This window comes from Dama dama, chromosome 11 (assembly GCF_033118175.1).
Source record: "Dama dama isolate Ldn47 chromosome 11, ASM3311817v1, whole genome shotgun sequence".
Taxonomy (NCBI): Eukaryota; Metazoa; Chordata; class Mammalia; order Artiodactyla; family Cervidae; genus Dama; species Dama dama.
The window spans coordinates 57,930,071-57,940,380 of record NC_083691.1 but is presented as its reverse complement, the minus strand read 5'-3'; positions in this window follow the sequence as shown (position 1 = coordinate 57,940,380).

The following is a 10,310-nucleotide window of genomic DNA, read 5'->3' as shown; positions in this document are numbered from 1 at the left end:
ATGTGGGAGATCTGGGTTCGATCCCTGGGTCAAGAAGTTCCCCTGGAGGAGGGCTTGGCAACTCAGTCCACTATTTTTGCCTGGAGAATCCCCATGGACAGAGGACTCTGGCAGGCTACAGTCCATGGGGTTGCAAAGAGTTGAACATGACTGAGCGGCTAAAGAACATGGTCTTCTAATAGTCTTTGGCCACCTGATGTGATGAGCCTACTCATTGGAAAAGACCCTGATGCTGGGAAAGGTTGAAGGCAAAAGGAGAAGAGGGTGGCAGAAGATGAGATGGTTAGATAGCATCACTGACTCAGTGGACATGAATTTGAGCAAACTCTGGAAGATAGTAAAGGACAGTGAAGCCTGGGGTGCTGCAGTCCATGGGGTCACAAAGAGTTGGACATGACTTAGCAACTGAACAATAAATATAGTCTTCTAATACAGGGGGTGGTGCTCAGGCCTGGAGAAATACAAAAATACTAAGATCATTTCCTGCTCTTTTACCTGTCATCAACCTGATGGCGAAGAAAGCCTAGGTTCCCCACTTCATAAAAAGTGGACAATGTGAACCTGAGCTAAGGAAGCCTGGAGAGGCAACATTTGACTGATGATCTTGGGGTTGCTGGGCTTCCCTGGTGCCCGGTGAGTGAGTGAGTGTTAATCGCTCAGTCATGTCTGACCCTTTGCAACCCCATGGACTATAGCCCGCCAGGATTCTCTGTCCATAGAATTCTCCAGGCAATAATACTGGAGTGGGCTGCTATTCCCTTCTTCAGGGAATCTTCCCGACCCAGGGATTGAACCCCTATCTCCTGCATTGCAGGCGGATTCTTTACCTTCTGAGCCACGAGGGAAGCTCAGGGGTAAAGAACTCAGCTGTAAGTGCAGGTAGATGTGAGAGATGTGGGTTCTGTCTCTGGGTCAAGAAGATCCCCTGGAGGAGAGCATGGCAACCCACTCTAGTATTCCTGCCTGGAGAATCCCATAGACAGAGGAGCTTGGTGGGCTGCAGTTGATAGGGTTGCAAAGAGTCAGATATGACTGAAGTGACTTAGCACACATGCTGGGGGTTGCCATACTTTTTCTGTAAAGGGCCATACATTACAATGAATATTTTAGGCTTTGTCAGTCATACAGTCTCTGTCACAATTATTCAACTCTGCTGAAGTAGCAGCACAAAAATAGACAATACATAAGATAATGAGCAAAGCTGTGTTAAACCTTATCTGTGGACACCAAAATTTGAAATTCATATAAATTTTACTTGTTATGAAATATTATTCCTTAAAATGTATTTCACTCATTATTTTTTTATTTTTATTAAAAAATATTTATTTATGTATTTATTTGACTGTGCTGGGTCTTAGTTTCAGCACATGGAATCTTCAATCTTCATCATTGTATGCAGGATCTTTAGCTGTGGCATGTGACCTCTTAGTTGTGGTATTTGGGATCTAATTCCCTGACCAGGGATTGGCCATGGTCATTGGGAGTATCAGAGTCTTAATCATTGGAACACCAGGGAAGTTCTTATTTCACTCATTTAAAAGTGTAAAAAATGTCCTTAGTTCATAGACTGTACAAAAATAGTGGGCCAGGTTTGGTCCATGGGCCATAGTTTGCTGACCCCCAGTCTAAACTGGACTAAATATCTTATCTCACACTTTCTTCTAAGAAACTAAAATTTAATTTATTTGAGGCATGTAAAATCAGTCCTGAGCTAGGTCTTATAGAATATAACATGCTAAATAACAAATAAGCATAAATTTTTAGAGAAAAAGAAAAATACATTTAAATCTGTGTACCAAAAATTAGTTAACCAGTATATAAGTAAAAATAGAATTGTATGTTTTTAACACACTAGAGAAGGCAATGGCACCCCACTCCAGTACTCTTGCCTTGAAAATCCCATGGACAGAGGAGCCTGGTAGGCTGTAGTCCATGGGGTCACTAAGAGTCAGACATGACTGAGTGAGTTCACTTTCACTTTTCACCTTCGTGCATTGGAGGAGGAAATGGCAACCCACTCCAGTGTTCTTGCCTGGAGAATCCCAGGGACAGGGGAGCCTGGTAGGCTGCAGTCTATGGGGTCGCACAGAGTTGGACATGACTGAAGTGACTTAGCAGCAGCAGCAGCAGCAACATACTAGAAGAAAATGAATTGAAACAAAAAATAGAATGAATCGAGCAGGCAAAAAATATGAATGAAGCACAACAAAACTTATGGTAGGCAGAAAACCTAAAATAAAATCATAGGATAGACACAACAAAAAACATTCATAATCCCAATAAAAGAAAAGGGATTAAATTCACTACTCAAACTAGGACACTTTTATAAAGCATATATAAAGATATACTACTAATAGTAATACTTATGCTGAAATAACAGGAGTAAAACTAAACAGTTCCCAGCCAACTGGGGACTATTAAAAAGCAGATAGTAGGAGCTAGGGATTAGGGATTGAACAGAGGAGCCTGTGAAGCCAAAATGTGGATATGAAGGGATAGCATGAGACAGCCTTGCGGGAATAGAATAGTTCTCTATTTTGATAGCAGTGGTAATTATACAAAGCTACAGGGTTTCCCAGGTGGCACTAGGGGTAAGGAATCTGCTGTCTTTGCAGAAGATCCCCTGGAGGAGGGCATGGCAACCCACACCAGTATTCTTGCCTGGAGAATCTCATGGACAGAGGAACCTGGTAGGTTACAATCCATAGAGTCACACAGAGTCGGACATAACTGAAGTGACTTAGCATGCAGGCACTGGGGTGCTATCATTGCAGAGAAACACATATATGACTATGTGTGATAAAGAGGTCAGTTCTCCAAAAAGATGTAATAATCTTAAATGTGTATGCTCCTAACAGCAGAGCTTCAAAACACATGAAGCAAAGACAGAATAGAAAGGAGACATAGACAATTATAGTTGGAGAATTCAACATTCCTCTCTCCATAATGGACTGAACAAGTAGACAGGAAATCAGTAAAGGTACAGAAGACCTGAAAAACACTATCAATAGAGCACTCCACACAACAACATCAGAATGCACTTTCTTTTTTTAGTGCACACAGAACATTCACCATGATAGGTTATATTCTGGGTTATATAACAAAACCCAGTGAATTTAAAATAAGAGAAATCACACAGTATATATTCTCAGATGATAACTGAATTAACTAGAAAAGAAAATCTTTAGAAAAACTCTAAATATTTGGAAATTAAACAATATACTTCTAAGTAACTTGTGGGTCAAAGAGGAAGGCTAAGGGGAAATTTGAAAATATTTGAATTAAATAAAAATACAATATGTATAAATTTGTGAGCTATAACTAAAACATGCCTAGAGCGAAATTCATAGTGTTTAATACTCATAGTAGAAAAGTCAATGTGTCAAATTAATAATCTAAGCTTCCATCTTGAGAAACTGCACAGAATATAAACCCATATATATACATACATATATATACATATATATATATAGGCTCTCCCAATGGCTCAGCAGGTAAAGAATCTGCCTGCAGTGCAGGAAACACAGGAGAGATGGGCTTAATTCCTGGGTCAGAAAGATCTCCTGGAGGAGGGCATGGCAACCCACTCCAGTATTCTTGCCTGGAGAATTCCATGGACAGAGGAGCCTGGTGGGCTACAGCCCATGAGGGCCCAAAGAGTTGAACGTGACTGAGTAACTATAGGTTTAGTCACTAAGTCGTGTCTGACTCTTGGTGACCCCATGAACTGTAGCCTTCCAGGCTTCTCTGTCCCTGGAATTTTCCAGGCAAGAATACTGGAGTGGGCTGCCATTTCCTTCTCCAGGGGATCTTCCCCACCCAGGGATTGAACCTGGGTCTCCTGCATTGCAGGTGGATTCTTTACCGACTGAGCCACCAGGGAAGCCCTGGGCAAATAAGTATATTTATATATATGGGGGATAAGTTTATCTTCTCTGTTCCGAGCATCACTAACGTGAAAAAGTTCAACCCAGGGATCGAACCCCGGGTCTCCTGCACTGCAGGCAGGCTCTACCACCTGAGCCACCAGAAGTCTTAGAGCCTCCCCACAGGGAGACCTGATGCAGCTCGCCTTGTCCTGGCTGGCTCTGCTGCAGGTGCTCACTGCTCCAAGTCCTTTGTGGAAAGAAGCAAATATCACACGGACCGGTTGCATGAATGGTTGGAAGCAATGGATCAAAGTGTGGCTGGCCTGATCCACCCTCTCTGATGAGGTCATGGCCATGCGCACAGAGCTTAGGGTACTTGACAGGCAGGAGGTGGGGAGGACGCAGGAAGAATGGAGTCAGACCAGCCCTCTTTCTAAATGGCTGGCTTTTCCCTTCTATGTTTTTAGTTTAATTCCAATTTCACACCCAGGTTCAGAATCTGGCTCAAGTTCCAGCTGTTCTTCAGACAGAAGTCTGGTCATGGCCAAACCACACAGCCCATGGGAGGGGAGTCCTTAGGCTCTGTGGGCTTCTGAGATGCAGAGGAGAGAAACCTCTGAACCTGCTTGGGAGGGTCTCATCCGCATCTCGGGTAAGGAGTTTGCCAGTGGCTCTGGCCCCACCCTTGGTGACTCAGTCAGGAGAAACTGTCCGGTGGGTGTGACACACACAGAGCCTCACCCTGCCTCCTGGGTCACCCACACACTCCTTGATCCCTGCTTGTAGAACTGGCCCATCCCCAGCCTTCCCCCACTGGAAGATGCCACCGAACTAAGCAGAAACAAGGCACCCAGCTGCAGCCAGTGCCCAGACCTCAAACTTTCCTGTGATCTCATGGGGAGCCCAGCAGTTCTCAGATGTACTAAGAGCCCAGTGGCACCTTCCCCTATGTCACTCCCACAGTGATTACAGGTTGTGGCTGGAGTCAGGGGAGGAGGTCCCTTTCTGCTTGGGGCTCCCTGGAGGCTGTGTGTGCATCGCCACCATCTCTCCTGCTCCAGGCAGGGTCCTTCAAGGATGTTCTAAGCCCCTAGAAGTCATCCCAGGGAGTGAGGAATCCTTTCCATCTGGATGCCCACCACTGCATTTTAAAAAATCATTTCCGTAATCCAACACATTCTTTTTTAAAAAATTAATTTATTTCTGGCTGTGCTGGGTCTTTGTTGCTACACGCGGGTCTCCTCTAGCTGTGCTGAGCAGTGCTACTCGCTAGTTGTGGTGTGCAGGCTTCTTACTGCGGTGGCTTCTCTTGTGGAGCACAAGCTCTAGGTGTATGGGCTTCAGTAATTGTGGTTCATAGGTCCTAGAGTGTGGGGGCTTAGTTGCTCTGTGATATGTGGAATCTTCCTGGATCAGGCATGGAACTCTGTCCCCTGAATTGGCAGGCAGGATTCATATTCATTGTGCCACCAGGGAAGTCCTGTCCACCACTGTATTGTCTATACTGGTGAAGCCTTTTGTCTCTGAACCAACTCTGGGGGTTCTCACTGTCTTTCCTGTTCTTGTGGAGGAAGAAGCCCCTGTTCTTTGGGAGGCTTGATCCTTCCTGCAAACAAAACCCTGAAAGGGAGATCAACTAGTTTCCATCTCTGCCCTCCTTTCCTCTATCACTTGAATCTGTAGAATTCCATGGTTTATTTGCTCACAATTGGAGATAAATCTTGGGAGGGGGGACAAGTTAGTATGGAATCCAACTGCCAGAGGACCAATACTGGGTCCATCTCTTACTAGTTTGTGACCCTGTGAACCAAACTCTCTAAGCCTCATTTTGTCTTATCAGTCAAATGAGAATAAGACTAGCACTTATCTCCCAGGACCCCTGGCACTGTGCCTGTTCTGCTTTTGAGATGGTGCCGGGCACAGTAAACGAGCAGCCAATATTAGCCTTCTTGTAAGTAATGTGGAAATCCCATAGCATGTGCTATGGCCTCTCAGCCAGACCAGGGTGGGGCTTTCTCATTCTCTGGCCCAGGTAAGGGCATTAACCTGTGCAAGGAAGTGTTTGGTCTTGAACCAGCCCCAGATTTAGGGGAATGTGAACCTGGCCTCTGCTATGTTCCCAGTTTCCTCTTTATGTACCTGGGGAGGAGACAGAGAAACACAAAGAGGGCAGTAAGCAGGTGTCTGTGGGTTTGTGCCAAACACCTACCATGCTCGTCACAGCCTCTGTCTCATCCACTCCTCATGGCAACCCAGTGAAGTGGCTATTACTCTGTTTTTATAAAGAAACAAAAAGGTGAGATGAATCATCACATCAGAGAGAAGAAGCAAATTTCCCAAGGCCACGCAGCTGCTGCTGGTGGTGGTAGTGATGATATAGCTGACATTTAAGCATCTACTATGTGCCTGGCGGGCTTCCCAGGTGGCTCAGTGATAAGGAATCTGCCTGCCAATGCAGGAGACGCAGGTTCAATCCCTGGGTCTGGAAGATCCCCTCAGAGAAGGAAATGGCAATCCACTTAGTATTCTTGCCTGGAAAATTCCATGGGCAGAGGAGCCTGGCAGACTACAGTCCATGGAGTCACAAAGAGCTGACGCGACTGAGCAACTAAGCATGCCTGCATGAATGTGCCTGGCACTCTTTTAAGCACATCGTATACATTAACTCATTTAAGCTCAACAACCTGGGTAAACACTATTTTTATTCCTGTTTTACAGATGAAGACTCCAAAACAGAGAAAAATTCAATAACTTGATCAAAAATACGTGTTGATAAGTGACACATTTAGGACTTGGATCCAGAGAGTCTTGACCAGACTTCAGCAAACTTTTTCTCTCAAAGGCCAGGTACGAAGTATCTTAGGTTTTGCAAGCTATGTAGTTTCTGTCACAAATATTCAATGTTGTTCATTGTAGTATTGAAGTGTTCATAGACTGTTGAAGCAAATGAACATGACAGTGTTCCAACAAAACAAATAGTGGGCCCATCTTAGCCCATAGGCCAGAGTTTGTCCACCTATGGTCTTAACTGTTATACCAAGAGAATAAGAGTCAAAGGCATCAATACAGAGCAAAGTAAGAAAGAGAAAAATGAATGTCATATATTAACACATATATATGGAATCTAGAAAAATGGTACAGATGAACATATTTGCAGGGCAGGAATAGAAACACAGATGTAGAGAACAGACCTGTGGCCATGACAAGGGAAAGAGAGGGTGGGATGAACTGAGAGAGTAGGACTGACATATCTACACTGAAGTGAAAAGTCAAAGTGTTGGTCACTCAGTCATGTCTGATTCCTTGCAACCCTATGGACAGTAGCTCACCAGGTTCCTCTGTCCATGGGACTCTTTAGGCAAGAATACTGGAGTGGGTTGCCGTTTCCTCCTCCAGGGGATCTTCTCAATCCTGGGATTGAACCTTGGCTTCCTGAATTGCAGGCAGTTTCTTTACCATCTGAACCATCAGGGAAGCACCTATATACACTACCATGTGTAAAATAGATAGCTAGTGGGAAGCTGCTGTATAGCACAGGGAACTCAGCCCAATGCTCTGTGATGACCTAGAGGGATGGGATAGGGGAGTGGGAGGGAGGTTCAAGAGGGAGGGGATATATGTATACAGGTAGCTGATTCACATTGTTGTAGAGCAGAAACTAACACACAATTGTAAAGCAATTATATTCCCAAAAGTTTTAAAAACTCTGAGAAATAAAACCATAATTGTGAACAAAATGTTAGGCATTATCTGGCTTTTCCTACATGATACAGTGTATAAGTTACTCAATGTCAATGCAGCATCATTTATCGAAGGCGTTAAGGCCTAGAATATGCCAATGAAGACAATAGAAAACAGTTCCCTTTGAATGAGTTTATTTTCCAACAGGACTGGCAGGGGAGCTGATAAGTAGTACGCCCAAATTATTCAATGTGCTTACAAGTGGTGAGTGCTGTGCAAAGAAATGGAGCATGGAAAGGGGAATTGGAAGTAGGAGAGAGCAGTTTAGGGTGGTGAGTGTAAGTCTTGTTGAGAAGGTGACAGTTTAGCAAAGACTTTAAAGAGTAAAAGAGTGAGCCATGCTGATGTCTTGGAGAAGTCTTTCCACGCTGAGAGAGTGGCCAGTGCAAAGGCCCTGAGGCAGGGACATGCTTCACTTGTTCAAGAACGAGCAAGAGGTTCATGTGCCTTGAATGTACTGCATGGAGTGGTCAAAGGATGAGGTCAAGAGTTAACGAGGGCCTGATTTTGTGGAGCTTTGAAAACATGGCCAAGTCTTTTCTTTTACTCTCAGAGACTGGGAGTAGATGGGCTGTGATCTGACTCAGACTATGAAAAGATCACTCTAACTGCTGTGTTGTGTTTTGGGGTCAATAGCTTTGGATTCAGGTTTCCTGGGCTTGATTCTGACTCTAATATTAATTATAGGTCCAGTATCAAGTGATAGTTAATCTTTCTATTCTTGGTTTCCACATTCATGAATGAGACATAATAATTATGGTATTAACCACTGAGGGCAGTTCTGAGCACAAAATGAGAACATTCAGGCCAACCACTAAACATAGTTCTTGGGATATAGTGAACATCAAATGAATATTGGCTATTTTAATTATTTAATTTATCTTCCTAATAAAAATGACCATTTTGCTATAAAAAACTGTTTGCGAATGTGTGCTTACCTACTAGTACAGGTGTGTACTCTTACACTGTTTGAATCCTCATCTCCCCATCAAGGACAGGATCTGCATTCACCTCCAGGGCACTGCCACTCAAAGGTGGTGAGAAGTCTTCATTGGGAGCATTACCCTTCTGCAGGCTGGGACAGCCTCTGGGCATGTCCATGGTCCATAAGATGTTACAGACAGACCCAAATGAACTTTTTGGCAAACCCAATATATTCTTTAGTCACTAAATCCAGTTCACACTCAAAGGAAGGAGAATTAAGCTCTGCTTCTTAAAGGGTGGAGTATCAAAGAATCTGTGTACATATTTGAAAACCACCACACATGGTGTGTGAATCTGGGGCAAAGGAACTTTGTTTTATATAATGCCAGTTTAATTTTCAAAAAATCCAAAACATGACTTTCACACAAACATACCATGAGCATGTGTCAAAGATCTATCATTATTAATAAATGAAGGAACTGGAAGGATGATAAAGCTGACCCAAAGGGTAAGTCAAGGAATAGAAGCTTATATGATCAATCAGGAAAGAAATGGTGGAATGGATTGGCTTAAATTAAACAAAAAAAGCAAAACCCTGCTTAATGAATTGTAAAGCAATACAACTGTACCCAGATCAAAGCAGTCAATCCTAAAGGAAATCATTTTTGAATATTCATTGGAAGGACTGATGCTGAAGCTGAAACTCCAATACTTTGGCCCCCTGATGCGAAGAATTGACTCATTGGAAAAGATACTGGGAAAGTTTGAAGGCAGGAGGAGAAGGGGATGACAGAGGATGAGATGGTCAGATGGCATCACCAACTCAATGGACATGAGTTTGAGCAAGCTCTGGGAGTTGGTGATGGACAGGGAAGCCTGGCATGCTGCAGCCCATGGGGTCACAAAGAGTTGGACACGACTGATTAAGTGAACTGAAGTGATAACTGTTATCTTTTGGGACTACCTTTTCTATCAGGCAGAAGTTATCTGCAATTAATCAATCTTCTCTTAGTTCTCTTCTAACTTCACGGAGCCTGATAATCTAACCCGTGGTAGTTAACAAGTCAAACAAAGACGGACTTTCCCCAGAGAACTGTGCAATTGTTGGTGGGACTGTTTGACAGTGCTCCAGTACGACACTGAGAGCACATGCCATTATCATTGTGTTTTATTTTCAAGTTTGGAGAAGTTTTCTTAGCAGGGATTTGCTTTCTATTTCTTTCTTTCACTTTCTTGGCTCATCCATTCATTGTCCCATCCATTCACTCTGTATCTACCCCTTATTATGCACAACCCTCTGGATGTTCAGCAGTGTGGGAGTGAGGGGAGGGGGACCACATACTGGCTTCATTCTTTATTAGCAGAAGGAGGCGGGAGCTTGATGAAGCACCATGGCAGTGTCCTGTGGTCACACAGGTGCAATTCACTAGAGTCAGGGGATCATAGGGGGCAAACTAAGCAGTTGGCATTTTACCATTTTAGGAGAAACAAAACCTTCTTCTCTATTACCACTTTGCAAATGAAAGCCTGTTTACTTAAAGTCACTTTGCCTATTGGCCAACTCCTTCTGGAGTGTTTTTTTAATTTTGTTTTGTTCTTTTTTGCAACTATTTGCACAAATAGTGTCTTTTCTATTTGGCCAATTTATGGCCACCTTAATAATTTTTACATAAGGCTCTACTTTTCTGAAAGGTGTTTATTACAGTAGCGGCATTATGAGTGATGAATCATTTTTCTATTCTTTGAACCATGTAATATTTTCTTTATTTTTGAACA